Consider the following 16,219-nt stretch of genomic DNA (forward strand, 5'->3'; position numbering starts at 1 on the left):
TAAAGCTCCACACTCATCAGCTACTGAGGCTGACATAATGGTGCTACTCATATACAATTTAAAGCAAGGGGTGATATTTATATTCATAAGATATTTAAATAATCTTCAGAAATAAATGCTCTTATTCTTTTTATGTGACAATCCCTTCCTGTGGGTAGGGCCACTCAGACTGTTGAAAAGTCAAGTAATTTTGCTAGATACAATACTGTCGAGCGACACACTGCAATACAAAATCATGATAGTGATATTGAGACCAATTCTAGTCTACTTCTCTGGATAATCTTAGGCTCTCAGTAAAAGACAATGACTTGGACAGAAGGATGTTTGGTCTCTTTTCCTGGCAGATGTCATTACCCTCGCAGAACTTCCAAGCCTTTCCAACCATTCAGTCCTTATACTTAGAAATCCCTCTGTGTGCACTTTGTCATCCAAATCCTGGAACTTCCTTACTGGCAAGATACTGACAGATAAGAAGTCTCCTTTCATTCCTGCTTTCATACTTCTTCCTTCTTGAAGGTAACAGCCCTCTGCATAAACAGAATAAAAAGACAGTCTCTGTATTCAAGTGGAAATACACGACAAAGGAAAACACTACTTTCCTGGACATTTTGGATCACATCTACACAGTTTGGTAGTGACAATCACCCCTCATTCCACCCATTCTATCACACAGTATGTTACAAAACATTTCAGGTATTGCTGTATGGAAGTCAAGCAACTGTCTTTGCACAGAAGCATTGGCTCAGAACGCAGGAGGAAGCCCAGAGCACTACCTTTGCTTGATCATACAGGTGGTCATCTCTTAGGACTTGGCTAAACACTGAGGATGCTAAACTACCCTGCACTGACTGTCCTTATTTTCCTCATTAAAAGCAAGCAAGTGAACACACAAACACAGCATAATCAAAAAGGATTATTAAATAGAAAGGCTCAATCCAGCAATTGATATATTCTGGTGAGCAATTCTTATTCTTTACCAGATTGGAAATATCTTTGAGAAACACTTAGCTGTTTAAAAATTGAACTGTCCCCACAAACAGTACATGGAGTACAGGTTCCATAGATTTAAGGTTTGTATTATATGTACTCATAAAATGTGTAAATTTATGCAAAAGTTAGAGAAGGGGACATAGGAAAAAAAATAACCCTTTTTTTTTCTTTATACTTTTCAATAAATTTTTATTTAGGGACTTTTTTCATAATAATTACTGAATTTGGGTGTTCTATTGTTTTATTTTCCTCATGTTTCTTGCGTATGAACACATGTTATTACAACAACTATGTGTGACAACCCAGAACTTTAATTTTCTACTAGAAATATAGACTAGCTCATCTTTTCAGCTTTTATACAATACCGCCTTGGAAAACAGGCATGATCTCAAATGACAGCTGAAGAGAAAACTTATGGGTATGATTGCACATAAAGGTTTAAATAGTCTTCCTTTTGAACACAAGTGTTATACTTTGCAAGTAACAGATGCTTTATAAATATGCCTTTTTATTTGGAAGTTCTAAACTATAATCTATGAATGGAAGGACAATTCATTCCAGGGGAAGTTAAAATTCACTTATACCAGTCACACCTACACCAGAATAAAACAAATCGTAACAGACAAGAAATCAAATAACTCAGTATGAAATAACAAATCTAAATCAGGAGGTGACACTGAGGAGATCAAGAAAAATATACATGTAAAATATTTCAGAAGCAGAACCAGTAACAGGTGAACAAATATAGTCTCAGGAAAGCTGCCAAGCATTGAAAAGTGCAATAAAAAGGGACTCAATTTGAAGTAATTACAAATTTCAATTTTTTTTCAATAAAAATGAATGTTGAAACTACCAGAGATAGTCTGAATAAAAGGAGTGAGACTGTAAGACAAGGTTTGTAGAGGACTTCATCCAGCAGTGCAATAAAGAGAAATCCATAATTTACATTCAGAAACTTAACACCAAACATAACTTTCATTATGACTGTTTATTGATCAGAAATGGACTGTTTGAAAATAAAGGTAAATTTTATTCCTGAACACCTTTTTTTTCACCTAAATTTCAACTTAATAAGGCTGTTATTGTATCTGCCCTTATTGACCATTTTAGTTCTCAGTAATTTTTCTAAGGCTGTGTTCACTTATCTGGTACTTATTCACTTTCAGGTATGTTCTTTTGCACTCCTTTTTCTCATCATCTCTCAGTTTAACTTATTATTTCGTAGTCATTTGTCTGATTAACTATAGGATAGAATCATAGAATGTTTTGGGTTGGAAAAGACCTTAAAGATCATCTAGTTCTAACCTCCCTGCCATGGACAGGGACACCTTCCATTAGACCAGGCTACTTAAAGCCCCATCCAACCCGGCCTTACACACTGCCAGGGATGGGGCATCCACAACTTCTCTGGGAAATCTGTTCTGGTGCCTCACAATGAAGAATTTCTTCTTAATATCTAATCCAAACCTACTCTACTTAGTTTAAGGCCATTCCCTTTTGTCCTATCACTACAGGCTCTTGTGAAAGTTTCTCTCCAGTCCTTTTGTAGGCTCCCTTTAGGTACTAGAAGGCTGCTCTAAGGTGTCCCCAGAGCCTTCTCTTCTCCAGGATGAACTGACCCAACTCTCTCAACCTGCTTTCATAAGACAGATGCTCCAGCCCTCTGATCATCTTCATGGCCTCCTCTGGACTTTCTCCAACTGATCTATGTCCTTCTTATATTAGGACCATGGAGCTGGATGCAGCACACCAGGTGAGGTCTCATGAAAGTAAAGTAGAGGGGCAGAATCACCTCCCTTGACCCAGTGGCCACACTTCTTTTGGTGCAGCCCAGGATATGATTGGCTTTCTGGGCTGCAAGCTCACATTGCTAGGTCATGGATATCTTGTCAGCTAACACCCCCAAATCCTTCTTCTCAGGGCTACCTTCAATCCATTCTTTGCCTAGCCTATAATTTGTGTTTAGGATTGCACAGATACTTGTGCAGGACCTTATAGTTATTTGGCTTTATTGAACTTCATGAGGTTCACATGGACCTGCCTGTCAAGGTTCCTCTGGATGGCATCCCTTCTCTCCAGCGTGATGGATCAGCAAACTTGCACTGAATCCCACTGTCCATGTCACTGACAAAAATGTTAAACAAGATTATTTGTGTGGAAAAATATGTGTCTCATTGTGTTCTTTCTGGGCTCAATATTCACCATTTTTATCTTCATTTTGCCAGAGAGAGAACTGTACTGCTGAAAAATCAGCATGAGGCTGAAGGATGTTCATGCCCCTCAGGTCAATCATTCATTAAAGCATTTCACAGAATCACAGAATCAACTAGGTTGGAAAAGATCCCTGAGTTCATTGAGTCCAATCGTTGACCTAACACCACCTTGTCAACTAGACCATGGCACTAAGTGCCACATCCAGTCTTTTCTTAAATACCTCCAGGGAGGGCGACTCCACCACCTCCCTGGGCAGCCCATTCCAATGCCCAGTCACTCTCTCTGGAAAGAACTTCTTCCTAATGTCTAACTTAAACCTCCCCTGGCACAGCTTAAGACTGTGCCTTCTTGTCTCAGTGCTGGTTGCCTGGGAGAAGAGACTGATACCCACTTGGCTACAATCTCCTTTCAGATAGTTGTAGAGAGTGATGAGGTCTCCCCTGAGCCTCCTCCTCTCCAGGCTAAACAACCCTGACTCCCTCAGCCTCTCCTCATAGGACTTGTGATCCAGGCCCTTCACCAGGTTTGTTGCCCTTCTTTGGGCACACTTCAGCACCTCAATATCCTTCTTAAATTGAGGGGCCCAGAATGGGACACAGTACTCGAGGTGTGGCCTCACCAGTGCTGAGTACAAGGGCAGAATTGTTTCCCTGGTCCTGCTGGCCATACTATTGCTAATACAGGCCAAGATGCCATTGGCCTTCTTGACCACCTGGGAACACTGCTGGCTCATGTTCAGCTTCCTGTCAATCAGTACCCCCAGATCTCTTTTCACCTGGTCACTCTCCAGCTTCTCTGTCTCCAGCCTGTAATGCTCCATGGGGTTGTTGTGGCCAAACTGCAGGACCAAGCACTTGGCCTTGTTGAACCTCATACCACTGGATTTGGCCCATCTATTCAGCCTGTCCAGGTCCCTCTGCAGAGCACTCCTGCCTTCCAGCAGATCAACACTCCCCCCCAACTCGATATCACCTACAAATTTGCTAATTCTTTATTTTTATTCTTTTATTTTCAGAGATAACCTTGCTAATTAATTTTATTTGGATCATAAAAATTCTCCTGTGATTGTCTTCTAGATTTCCTTAACTGTTAAGTCTCCAGTAAATACTTGGAAAGCACCACCTTTTCAGTGGTACTATGGAAAGCTATTTGCCTGCACATCTTTGAGAGGTTTGGCTTTCCTTGGTATCTTATTTTATTTCTTAATTTTGTCCCATAAGGCTTTACACAAATCCCAGGATCAACTAAGTTACTAAACAAGAAACTGGAATATACTCAAAAATGTGAGTATGTATTAGCAGAACTGCAGATAGAGATCAAAGTTTATATAAGTCTTGAAAAAGAGCTTCTCAAAACTGTGGATTAGTTAATACACAGGGGATATAAGGCATGCTTTTTTCTTTGCTGTGTCACCTCATGAAAATTATATTTTTCCTATCAATGCTGAAATTTTTACTTGGATCTGAATCAACAACTTACCCTGAAAAAATAGTATTATACTAATAAATGACAGCTTCAATTGCAAAAACTTTTTTACCTCCAGGCCATATTAAAAAGCAGACTGATTCGGTGCCTATGATCCAGTCATGCAGTGGTTTAGTACCAGGAAATTCTATCTCTGAAAGATTTGATGTTCTTCTAAAAGAAAAGAAACTTATTTCCTTTTTGAAGGGAAAAAAAAAATTGTCTTGGATAGAAGACAGTGTTTTTCACACCTTGAATCAAGCAGTAGATATCTTCCAAGTTAAAAAAACCCTGTATCTTCTTAAGGAAGCATTGGAAATGTCCTCCTCCTTTGCACTTTTATACCAGGAACTGAAAAACGCCTGTTTACCTAAAACAGGAACTAACCGGCTTCTTGGACACTTTTATGCAAGCTGTTATAGAGAGCTGGAAGGAATGGTATATGATACTCTTCAAGGAAGGGATGCCATCCAGAGGGACCTTAGCAGGCTGGAGAAGTGGGCCAATATGAACCTCATGAAGTACAACAAGGCTAAGTGGAAAGTCCTAGATATGAGCCCAAAATGTGCACTTGCAGCTCAGAAAGGCATTTGTATCCTGGGCTGCATCAAAAGAGTTGTGACCAGCAGCAGATCAAGGGAGGGAATTTTTCCTCTCCACTCTCATGAGACTCCACCTGGAGTACTCCATTTCACTCTGGAGTCACTAGTACAAGCAAAACAAAGGCCTCTTAGGGCAGGTCCACAGGAGGACGACAAAAATGGTCAGAAGGAGGGAAGACATCTCCTGTGAAAAAAAGGCAGAGAGGGCTGGGGATGTTCAACCTGGAGAAGAGAAGGTCCTGAGGAGACCTTACTGAGGCTTTCCAACATGGAAAAGTGTCTTACCAGAAAGATGGAGAGATACTCTTTTTTACTAAGGCCTGCAGTGACAGGACAAGGGGCAATGGTTTTAAAGTGGAAGAAAGATGATGCAGATTGGACATAAGGAGGAAATATTTTATGATAAGAGTGAGAAGCTGTGGAAGAACTTGATCTAGTGAATTATCTCACTGTCTGTGGCATGGGGCTTGGAGTCAATGATTTTTAAATGTTGCTTTCAACCCAAACCTTTCTATGGTTCTATTAAATTAGGCTAAGCAAACAGATAGAAAGCAGAGGTGGGAATGGGGTGAAACACAGTACACTCAAAACAGCTGGAGTTCCAGAAAATTTGAGCATGGTGTTTCAAACGCATGTTCAAATGAAATTCCAATTAAATGCATGTGAGTACATATGAGGATTTGGGGGGGAGATATGTTATACTATGTACCTGTTTGGGACAGTACCTAGCATGGTTAGGTCATGTTATGGAGTTGAGTCTTTCAACACTAAATAAGCCTTGTTTACCATAGTATCAGAGAAATGCCAGGATCTGTGACTATAGTGAAAGAATATTCCACCTGATAAGGAAGGTACGTACTGAGACCAACGTACTCGTTCTGAAAAACAATTATTTCCAGTTATAGATAGGGGGATAATGCTGATTATTTTTTTCCTCTTTAGCTTCGTGTCTGCTTGGGGCCAGCTGAGTCTAAAAGCTCATCCAGCTGAAAAAGTTGTAGTTATCATAAATCCAGTCAAGGTTTTCAGGACTGCAACTTGATACTTAAATGCCTTCATACTGAAAGTCCACATAACTTTGACTTAAGTATTTAAGTATTTATTAAGAGGCGGTTGTTTGGGTTTTTTGGGTTTTGTTTTGGTTTGGGTTGTGGTTTTTTTGCGTGGCACTACTTTTTTGATTGCCGTCAGTGCTGCACCGTAGAACCATGCGCTGGTTCCAATACGTCTGTTCTAGAAAAAGCAGCAGTCACAAGCGTTGAGGCCATGTTGCTGAGAACACAGCTGTGATGGGCAGGACGCATCTCAAGGATGAAAGACCACTGCCTACCTAAGATCTTGCTTTATGGTGAACTTGCCACTGGCTGCGTCAAGAGAGGAGCCCCGAAGAGAAGACACAAGGACTCCCTGAAACAACATCTCAGCCTTGGCCATATTGACCAACATAACTGGTCTACTCTGGCCTCCAGTCGGGAGGTCTGAGACACACTATCTATAACGCTGCTGCTTCCTTTGAGAACACATGCAGGATCACTCTTGAGGAGAAAAGGCAACGCAGAAAGAATCTTCTCTTGCAGAATTTACCACCTAAGGAGTCTTTCTGCTGTGCCTTTTGCAGTCGGACGTGTCTATCTCGTATTGGCCTTTTTAGCCATCAGTGTGCTTGTAACAAATGTGGGTAGAGCCCTTCCCAAATCTTCATTTGTGAAGCCTAGCCATGATGATGACTTTTTTGATTGTTTATTTTTAGTTTAGATCTATTAGTTAAAACAAGGCTCAGAATTGAGAATTTGTGAGTCTTTTCCAGCTCACTCTTTTTCGATTTAAATGCCTCCCAGCCCAACATACAACAGTAGCATAGTAATAGCAAGTTTTAAAAGCAACACTGTTTTGACTAGTTTCAAAATTGCTATTACAGCAAAGGAAGACCTAGCTCAGTATCCCTTGCAGACCTTTTAAATCAACAACTTGCATAATATTACTTGCATTACCAGATATTACTTCCTTTATGTTGTGTAAAAAGAGATATTATATACATTCAACACTATGGAAATTATTTATAAATGGCATTTGTTCAATGACCAAATTTTTTAAATGTAATGCAATATTTTTTTATCTTTTAATTATGCTGCTACCTAAAGTACTTTCTGTATCTTTACTGAATGTTAATTCAAGCAAGATTACATTTGACATTCATTTAACTAGAACTTGCTCTTAAAATTATGCCTTTCCTAAACACGTCATGACATCACCCTTTCAGTCCTGGGATGCAGACTTTTAAGTTTTCACAATCCTAGTGGCTTTTTTCAGTGTGACTACTCACCTAAATGAAAATATCAGCTTGCAGAATAGTCTCAAGGAGAGACCTCAAGATATGGTCCATTGAAAGAACAAGTCAAGAGAGCACGTTTTATTTGAATGTTTTGAACAATTCTTCTGCAGTGAAGCATAACACCTAAAGCTGTCTCTTCTCACTTTCCTAATTAGTGATATAAAGTGGAGAATCAGTGTGATAGCCTGCTATTCTTGTGTCACGAGCACAGCATGCCGTCATGGTTCCAATCACATGAATTGGCAAAACTTCCCTTTTCTAGTGGCAGGTCTAGAGGCCAGAAAACTTGGGGGTCTACAGATTAAATTCTGAAAAAGAATTCAAAATATAATGCTTTATATACCTCTATATTTACAACCCATAAACATCTCTTATGGTGTTTGTTGTATGCCTGTTACTAACTGATTTGTATGCAAAGTGACAATATTAAAAGCTTTAATATTTCTATGACATAAAAGGAGATTGGTATAAATTTTAAACCTAGAAGGAATATTCAATATTTTTTCATTGTATCAGCGTCAGAAAATTGATACAGCTTTTTCTCCTGGCTCAGCCACTTTACTAGATTTACCTCAGGATATGGAAAGTATGTAAAACAAACATTGCATATTTTTATATAGTAATCAAAATATTCTACCCTTGAGAGACACTCTTTTGCTAAAGGAATGGACTGGAAATTACCTCTCTTTACAGTACAGAAAACTTGCAGAGGAACATTGGTAGAATTTATTTGGTTCATTCTGCTAAAACCAAGCATGGTATAATCATCACATCCTCAAAAAATGCAAAATAAAACATTGATTACTGGCACACATCATCAAAATATAGATAAAAAGATACCATTTCTGAAACTGACATCATGCATCTGGATTTCTCTACCCCTACAGAAATTAATCAACTTAATTTAGGATTTGTGCATCACAAAAATGGATGGGACTGATCATTACTATCCAAAAAGTTGTACAAATGTTAAAACCAACTATTAATACCTTCCTCTCCAATCAGGAATTTAATATGCAATAGTTTTGTATCTCCATATTGATTTCACGCATATCAGTCAAGTTGCAACAAGCATAAATACAAGCAAGATACAGCTAATGTAAACTCTATGTAAAGTATTTAATATCAGAAGAAAAGAAAACAAAGCTTATTTAACGTATACAGGCAAGAGGTTTCGTCTCTGATCCTGAAATTTTATTGGGCTAGTGGAATCGTTTATTTGTATGAACACCATTAAACATCATTGAAATCTACAGAGGTCTAGCCAGACACAGGTTAGCATGTAAATAGTAAAAGTATGCAAATGAATTTCATGAAAATTAAGTGTTTCCATTTTAAAAAGTCTCTGTTTCATACCAATTGCTGAATTTGACAACTCTGACCTAAGCAAAATACAACCTATACAGAAGCAGTTTTGATTATGTGACTTCTAGTCAGTAAATGAATCTACCTGACTATAAGAGCCATGTGAACACTGTGGAGGGGAACTGGCCACAAGACTGAAGAAATCTATGTGGTTGTTTTAAGAAATTTTATTTGCCCTGTGGCTGATATTATCTGTGTTTCTATTTATATTTAATAGATATGACAATTCAGCAACAAGGTCTACCTCTTCTCTGGGTTCCAAAATGTTACCTCAGAAGTCTCTTTACCTACATTGAATAATTTGAAAAATGCCCACCTGTTCTTGAGCTTTAACAACATATTTATTAGTGAACATGATTGCTCATTTGTGAATACAGAGATTCCTTTTAGTGGCAATAATGTTGATTATTTCTAAAGATTAATATATTACAATAAGGGGGTTTTTTTCCCAATAAAGGTACTTAAAAGGGCTTGTGGTTTTGCTTCTGCAAATAATGATTCTTTTAAGGGCATTTCTTACTCTCGATGAGTTTGTTTTAAATGCACATTAGGAGAATCTTTTATTCCCATGTTGTTGCCCAAGGCTTAAACATATATTGTCACAGTAGAATAATCCAGGAATTTCTAGAGAACATTCATATGTCCATTATTTTCAAGTCTTGTTCAGAAGAGTAATAAATGGGACTTAGAAACAAGAAGGAAACAAAAATGTCATTTAAATGCCACACTCACTTTTAATTTTACTACCCATTATCTGTAACAGTCACTTGGCAAATACAATTAAAAGAGGGAATTTTAGGGAGAATAAAAGGTCAGAAACTCTTGGGCATGTACAGAGGTAAGAGAAGAAAACAAAATAAAGCTGATGAGGAATTTGTTTAATTTTAATAAGGGAAGTCTGGAAAATAGTCTTCACTGTCTAAGACCACACTGTTATAAACCTGTGAGTATCCTTATGCCTTGTGTCAAATTTCTATTTCATTCAGAATATGTATAAATCTCAGAGTGACAAGACGGAGGTGATTGTCGCTGCCTATTAAGTAATTGAAGATTACAAGAAATATTGATTTTGTGGAATTTTGTAGCAGACACTTGGAACTTCATGTCTACTTTCGGATTCTTAAGATCACCCTTTCTATCACGGTGAATTCCTGCAACCCTTATCATGATTGCGCTCAAAAAGTAAGATATCTACATTTACTTTATGACTGTGTGGAATAATACATGTTCAGCTCTTCAGTAATATCTTCATTGAGAGGAACACCATTATTCCTATCTATCTTGGAGGGAATTTAAGGTTGCAGCATCACTATGGAATATCACAGTGAGATTATTATGCAAACTGGGATTAAAATGCTCTTTTATTCTGGTATTTCCCAGAGTTCATTCAAGAAAAATAGAAAGAATGGGAGTGAAGGAACATCAATTCAATACAGGGATAAGAATGTAATTGAACAACTTCGTAATTGAACTTGCCTGAACTCAGAGGACCTGTAAAAACAAGTTTATTGCAATGCAGCATGTAAGTAACATGGTTTTTTACCTTCAGTCTTCATGAATTATTTATATACAGAAAGCAGCTTACTATAGGATGTTAGATAAATTAATAAAGCAAACCAAAGAGGACGGGGGTAAGGGAAAGCAAAGAAAATACAAGGTCATGGAAGATTTACCTAGCTGGTATGAGATCAATATCATTTTTGTAACTCATTATCCTGAGCCCAAAAGATGGTATAAAAATCAACAATGTATTGAAGCAACTACACCTTCCTCAGCAAGATTTATGAGGCAAAGGAGAAAGAGAAGAAGCTAGCTCCTATATTGCCAAAGATATCAAATCTTCATTAATGTTGTGAAAACAACATAATTTATATTTATTTTCAAGGAGTTAGAAAAATCCAATAGATTCATAAAACAAACAATATATGTTTTGCTGTAACATCATGCACAGCATATAATTTTTAAGTGGTATTTCCGCCCACCAGATATAACTAATGCAGCCTGGTTTAGATACTGTAGTAGGACACCATTTTAAATTTCCTTCCTTTGTTCTGCATTTGTAGCTGAATTTTTTCTCTTTGATTTCAAAACTAGCTGCATCCACAAGATCTGTTCTTGTAATGTCTGTGAAAACTGAACCACGCCAGAAAACAATGATAGAGTGACAAGAGACAGAAAACAAATCAGACGCCTTGAGGTTATATGTCACACATAACAGGGAAATATTTATACGTATAGGAAGCTTGTTAAAAAGAGTGGATTTAGCTTTATTAAGACAATCAGAAATGTCATAAGAAATTAATTATGGAAAAAAACTACATATATTTTACAAAAAGATTATTACCATCTCTTTGGAAAATCTTTGCATTTGAAGATCCGTGCTGTACATATTTACACAATTTAGATGTCCCTTTCCAAGTACATCCAGAATTTACCTAAAATTCTATTATTATATGAAGTAATATTCCTGTGTCATTCTTGAAGAAACAACTCTGGAGTTAGACCAAGGTATGAACCAAACACTTTCTATGCTTCCCTCAGTCATATAAAAATTATCTCCACTCATCTTGCCATTCAGTTACATTGTGAGTAGAAAGGAGAGCAGAACAGAAAGGTGATACAGAACATTACATGAATTAGCAGACCTACATTTTATGAGATCAAGAAGGGAAGCCATTTTTATGATCAAAATCTCAACTGTCCCCTATATTTTATTTTTTTACCAAAAGGAAGCTACAAGCTCAAGAACTATTTGTTTTTCTCAGTTGTTATAATATACTATCTTTAGACTCTAAAATACCGAAATCTATAGTATACCCTTATAAACTAATTTCTGAAGTTATTTTCTCCTTCTCTGTAGACAATAGCTATATGTGTTATGTAGGGGAAAGGCAAAAGTATTATTTTAGTGACATCACAAATGAAAGATATCTGCATATCTTTCTGTGTGGCCTGTATTTTATTTAAACTCTGTGCATTCAGGAACTGGTTAAAGCTTTATGATTTTACGTATAGATCTCTAAAGTAGGTGTTTCTAACTTTGAGTCTTGGAGATTTGTCTAATTCATCTTGTTGATTTATCTTACTGAAGAGGAATTTTCTGCTTCATAATTTTGACCTTATTTGACTCAAAATGAATTTTTCAAGTGCAGACAAAGAATTCCCAGTGGATCTTTATCAAGTGTACAACATAATTCTGCAAATTTTGAACGTTTAAAAGAGCCAGTGCCAAACTCCATATAATGTGAATTCTTTATTAGAAGAGTCACATTAAACTAATTGTGAGCTACAGTTCAAGGTCAAGAACTGGGGCATGCTTTTTCTCTGTTGTATTTGTGAGTCTTTGTAATACCAGGGAAGTGGTAGAGTCACTATCCTCGGAAGTGTTCAAAAAACAACTGGATGTGATACTTCGTAATATGGTTTAGTGGGCATAGTGGTATTAGGTCAAAGATTGGACTTGATGATCTCGGGGCTCCTTTCCAACTTCAGTGATTCTACAATTCTATGGAAGTACCAACTGGTTCACTGATTCACTCAATGACGTTTTCCAGTTGTTGATTTTATGGGTATATTTGAGCTCTGCGTAACTAATGAAAACACAGCCTAGGATTTTGACATGTGACAGAGTGGTGTTATGTCTAGTCTAAAACCAATACTTTGGACACAAAATCTGGAGTTCAGCTTTTTAGACTGTTGACTACAACTCCTTGATGTGGTTTCACACCTTCCGAAAAGTAAGCATGCAAAAAAATCTCAGATTTGATGTAGGGTGTAAACTGTGACGTAATTTACTGAATTGTGATACACCATAGGTGTAAAGGTTAGGGAAAGAAAGGGAGAATACATTTGTTATTCAGTGGCTTTCTCAAACATCGAATTAGCAATGTGTGCGCATGGTTCTGCTTTGTCCTTTTTCCCTTGCGTGTCACTACTTTCTCACAGCAAACTGAAACTAGCCTGTATTTCGACCTGACTTGTATGTAAAACTTCTGACTCTGCTGAGGGTCAGAAAAAAGTAACAATTTCCCTAACTGTTCCACCTGAGTATCATATGCCAATTCCTGAATTTAAGATTAAATATTTGTTAAAAAAGGTACAAGAAGCCAATCAGATAGTCTTGTATTGGATCCAAGCAAATTTTATTTCCAAAGTTTGTTAATATTGTGGCAGCATGACTCACAAGCCAAAAGAAGAAAACAAGAATACTGGAATTGTTCTGTTGATTTTCAGTGCTGTGAAGCCTAAGAATTTTGAATTTTGATTTTTTGTACTGAAAATCTTTCCCCTACTTCATTATAAACTTATCTATACTCCATTTCGACAGCTCCATTTTTTCCTAACACATTTATAAAGCCCTTCCACTAAGATTCTGGGAGTTACTACTTACTAAGGAAAAAAAATGGACCTTATTATCAGGTTTTAATTCAACAAAGCTTGTAGAGGAATTGATCTTGAAGTGGTAAGTGTTCTTTATATTTTTAAAAGCAGGTTCATTTAAAAGGACCTGTAGTTATTTTTGAAAGTATATATACGAAGTATGTAATAACAACCAATTTTCTCTCCTAGAAGTAGTATCAAACAAATCGTTATAGTACTCTTCAGAAAGGCAAAATTTCTAATTTGGATATAGTGTGAGTAGGTACATTTTGAATTATTAGTTTATCAGTGGAACAAAGTTAACATTGATTTAAGATACCAATTTATTAGGCAATGAGTAAAATAATGCTGGGAAAATTAATACTGGAAAAAGCATTCAGAGTTTATGATAGTTGGGGTTATAAAAACATAGCAAAAATTAATAGATCTGATTACTTTTTCTTATTAAGCTCCCGGCGTGTGTTCTCAGTGGGATTCTGCAGCAGTTGTTATAAGTTGCAGCATTCAAGTGTTGGGATTTTATTCACGGAGGAAGTGAACAGTGAATTTCTCCTGTATGACAAGCAAAGGACTTGGGGTTGACAGTGTTACTTGCAGGCATCTAGCCAAGAATTATTGGTGCATTATATGGTGCATTCTTCTTATATTGTCAGAAGGGGAACATTTCCATTAAGTTCACTCTTAGATATGGTAGGATTTTTTAAATATCAGATAGAGACATAACAAGCAGAAAATGGTTATCCTAACTTATACCAAGCAAAGTTCTGTAATTCTTTGTGAGCTTCCTTTTGCATTTCTTATTTACCAGACTCATAATTTTTTTAAATCAATATATCTAAGTAATTAAATTAATAGAAAGATAAAACTATATGAAAAGTTAATTAAATTGTAATGTCTTAAATAAGATACTTTAGTATCTTCTTACTTGAAGATATTAATTCAACATACTGGCATTTCATAGACCATCATTCAGATGGAAAGTACTTCCAACATATAAAGTATAACAATATATTCAGTAAAGCTAGCCAGACTATTACTGAAGTTCACATTTATCACCAACTGCAGCTCCTTTCTAGTTAATGAATCATCCACAATCTGATTCTTTTTCCGGGAACATGTCTGTTATTTTTTGTGTATGCCTAGAATAGTTTCAACAAGCAATGTGGAAGTGTAATAATGTTTTGACTTTTAATGAAGAAGGGTAGTATACACAGCTTAGAATGGCTTGCTCTTTTTATTTTAGAGTGTTTTCTCTAAAACACTAAAACACTAGAGTGTTTCTCTAAAACAAAGGACATTTGGACTATGTCCTTTAGGCTACAAAATGCATTAAACACATGACAATGAAAGAATATTGAAAAGCCGGAAGCTAAGTTTGATACATGAGTTTTGACTACTACTGTTCTCCTTTTAGATCTGAGCAAAGTTTTATGGGATCTTGGAGATCTTGTGAGTCTGACACTGATTTCTGAATGTGCAGTATCTCAATGCAATGGCACTAGTCACTACTAAAAGTTCTAAGTTAAACAGTTTTCAAACTGTGACTTGTGAGAGTTTACTGTCACTGTGGGCTGGATAATGGATACTGTTTCCTGTGACTACTTATCTATGAGTTTTGCAATCAATTCGTTGCCTTTAAATTATGGTTCTCTAAGTTTTGAGCGATGGAGTACTGGGGTTTTTCCTAATTTTTTTTCTTTTTAAGCGCAGGGAGAATTTTCGGTGCTTCATTTTTGACATTGCTTCACTGCATTTCAAAATGCAATACTGGATTGAAGACCTGATTGCCTCAAGGTTTAATTGAAGTCTCCTGAACTCAGCTCAAATGACAAGTTGGCCTCTTTGCACAGAAGAATAAAATCAATATTTAAAAAAAAAGAAAATGTACTCTACTTTATTCTGGAAAGTACATTCTGGAACTTTTTCCAAGTAAAATTTATAAAAAATTAATGTTAGATAACCTTTTTGAGGAAAGGAGCCCAAGGTTATATGTATTAAACACTTATTTTCTAAGTGTGCTACTTGACAGGCTGAGCTCTCCAGCTGTCCAAAAGGTGTTTTAATTAGACAAGAAAAGAACTTAGAGTGGGAAAAAAAGACATAAGGATGGAAAAACTGAATGTATTTCATAGTCTATTTTGGGAAGTGTGCCCAGTTCAAGATGGATTTTTGGGTAAAGTTAAGTGAGAGTGAGAAAATAGTAGTTTGAAATAGTTTTTGTGTATGAAGAGAGAGTTAAGCATTGTAGATTTGATGTGATCATAGTTAAGACCAGCATGCCTCAGTAAGAACCTCCTGTGCATCCTGGGAGAAATATAGGGACACTAAGGAGATGCTGGTGACTGGACACTAGTGGGATTCCACAACGTTCCATCTTAAGCCTTGTGCCCTTCGGCATCTTCATAAACGACTTTAATGCAGGACTTGAAGAGATACTAAGCAAGTTTGCAGATGATATAAAATTGAGAGGAGTTGTTGACTCCTTCGAAGACAGAAAGGCCTTGCAAAGAGACCTTGACAAATTAGAGGACTGAGGAATCACCAACCATATGAATTTCAACAAGGGAAAGTGCTGGATTCTGCACCTGGGACAGGGAAACCCTGAATGTATGTACAGACTGGGGAATGAGAAGTTGGAGAGCAGTGCCGCAGAAAGGGACCTGGGTGTCCTGGTCCGTAGCAAGCTGAATATGAGTCAGCAGTGCCCTGGCAGCCAGGAGGGTCAACCATGTCCTGGGGGACATCAGGCAAAGCATTTCCAGTTGGTCAAGGGAGGGGATTGTTCTGCTCTGTTCTGCACTGGTGTAATGGCCAGTCTTCGCGAGCGAAGATTTGGGAAAGGTCATTGACCCTTCGAGCCTGCGCAGTGGAT

Source organism: Lepidothrix coronata, unplaced genomic scaffold, assembly GCF_001604755.1.
Source record: "Lepidothrix coronata isolate B3197 unplaced genomic scaffold, Lepidothrix_coronata-1.0 Scaffold57, whole genome shotgun sequence".
In the NCBI taxonomy this organism is placed as follows: domain Eukaryota; kingdom Metazoa; phylum Chordata; class Aves; order Passeriformes; family Pipridae; genus Lepidothrix; species Lepidothrix coronata.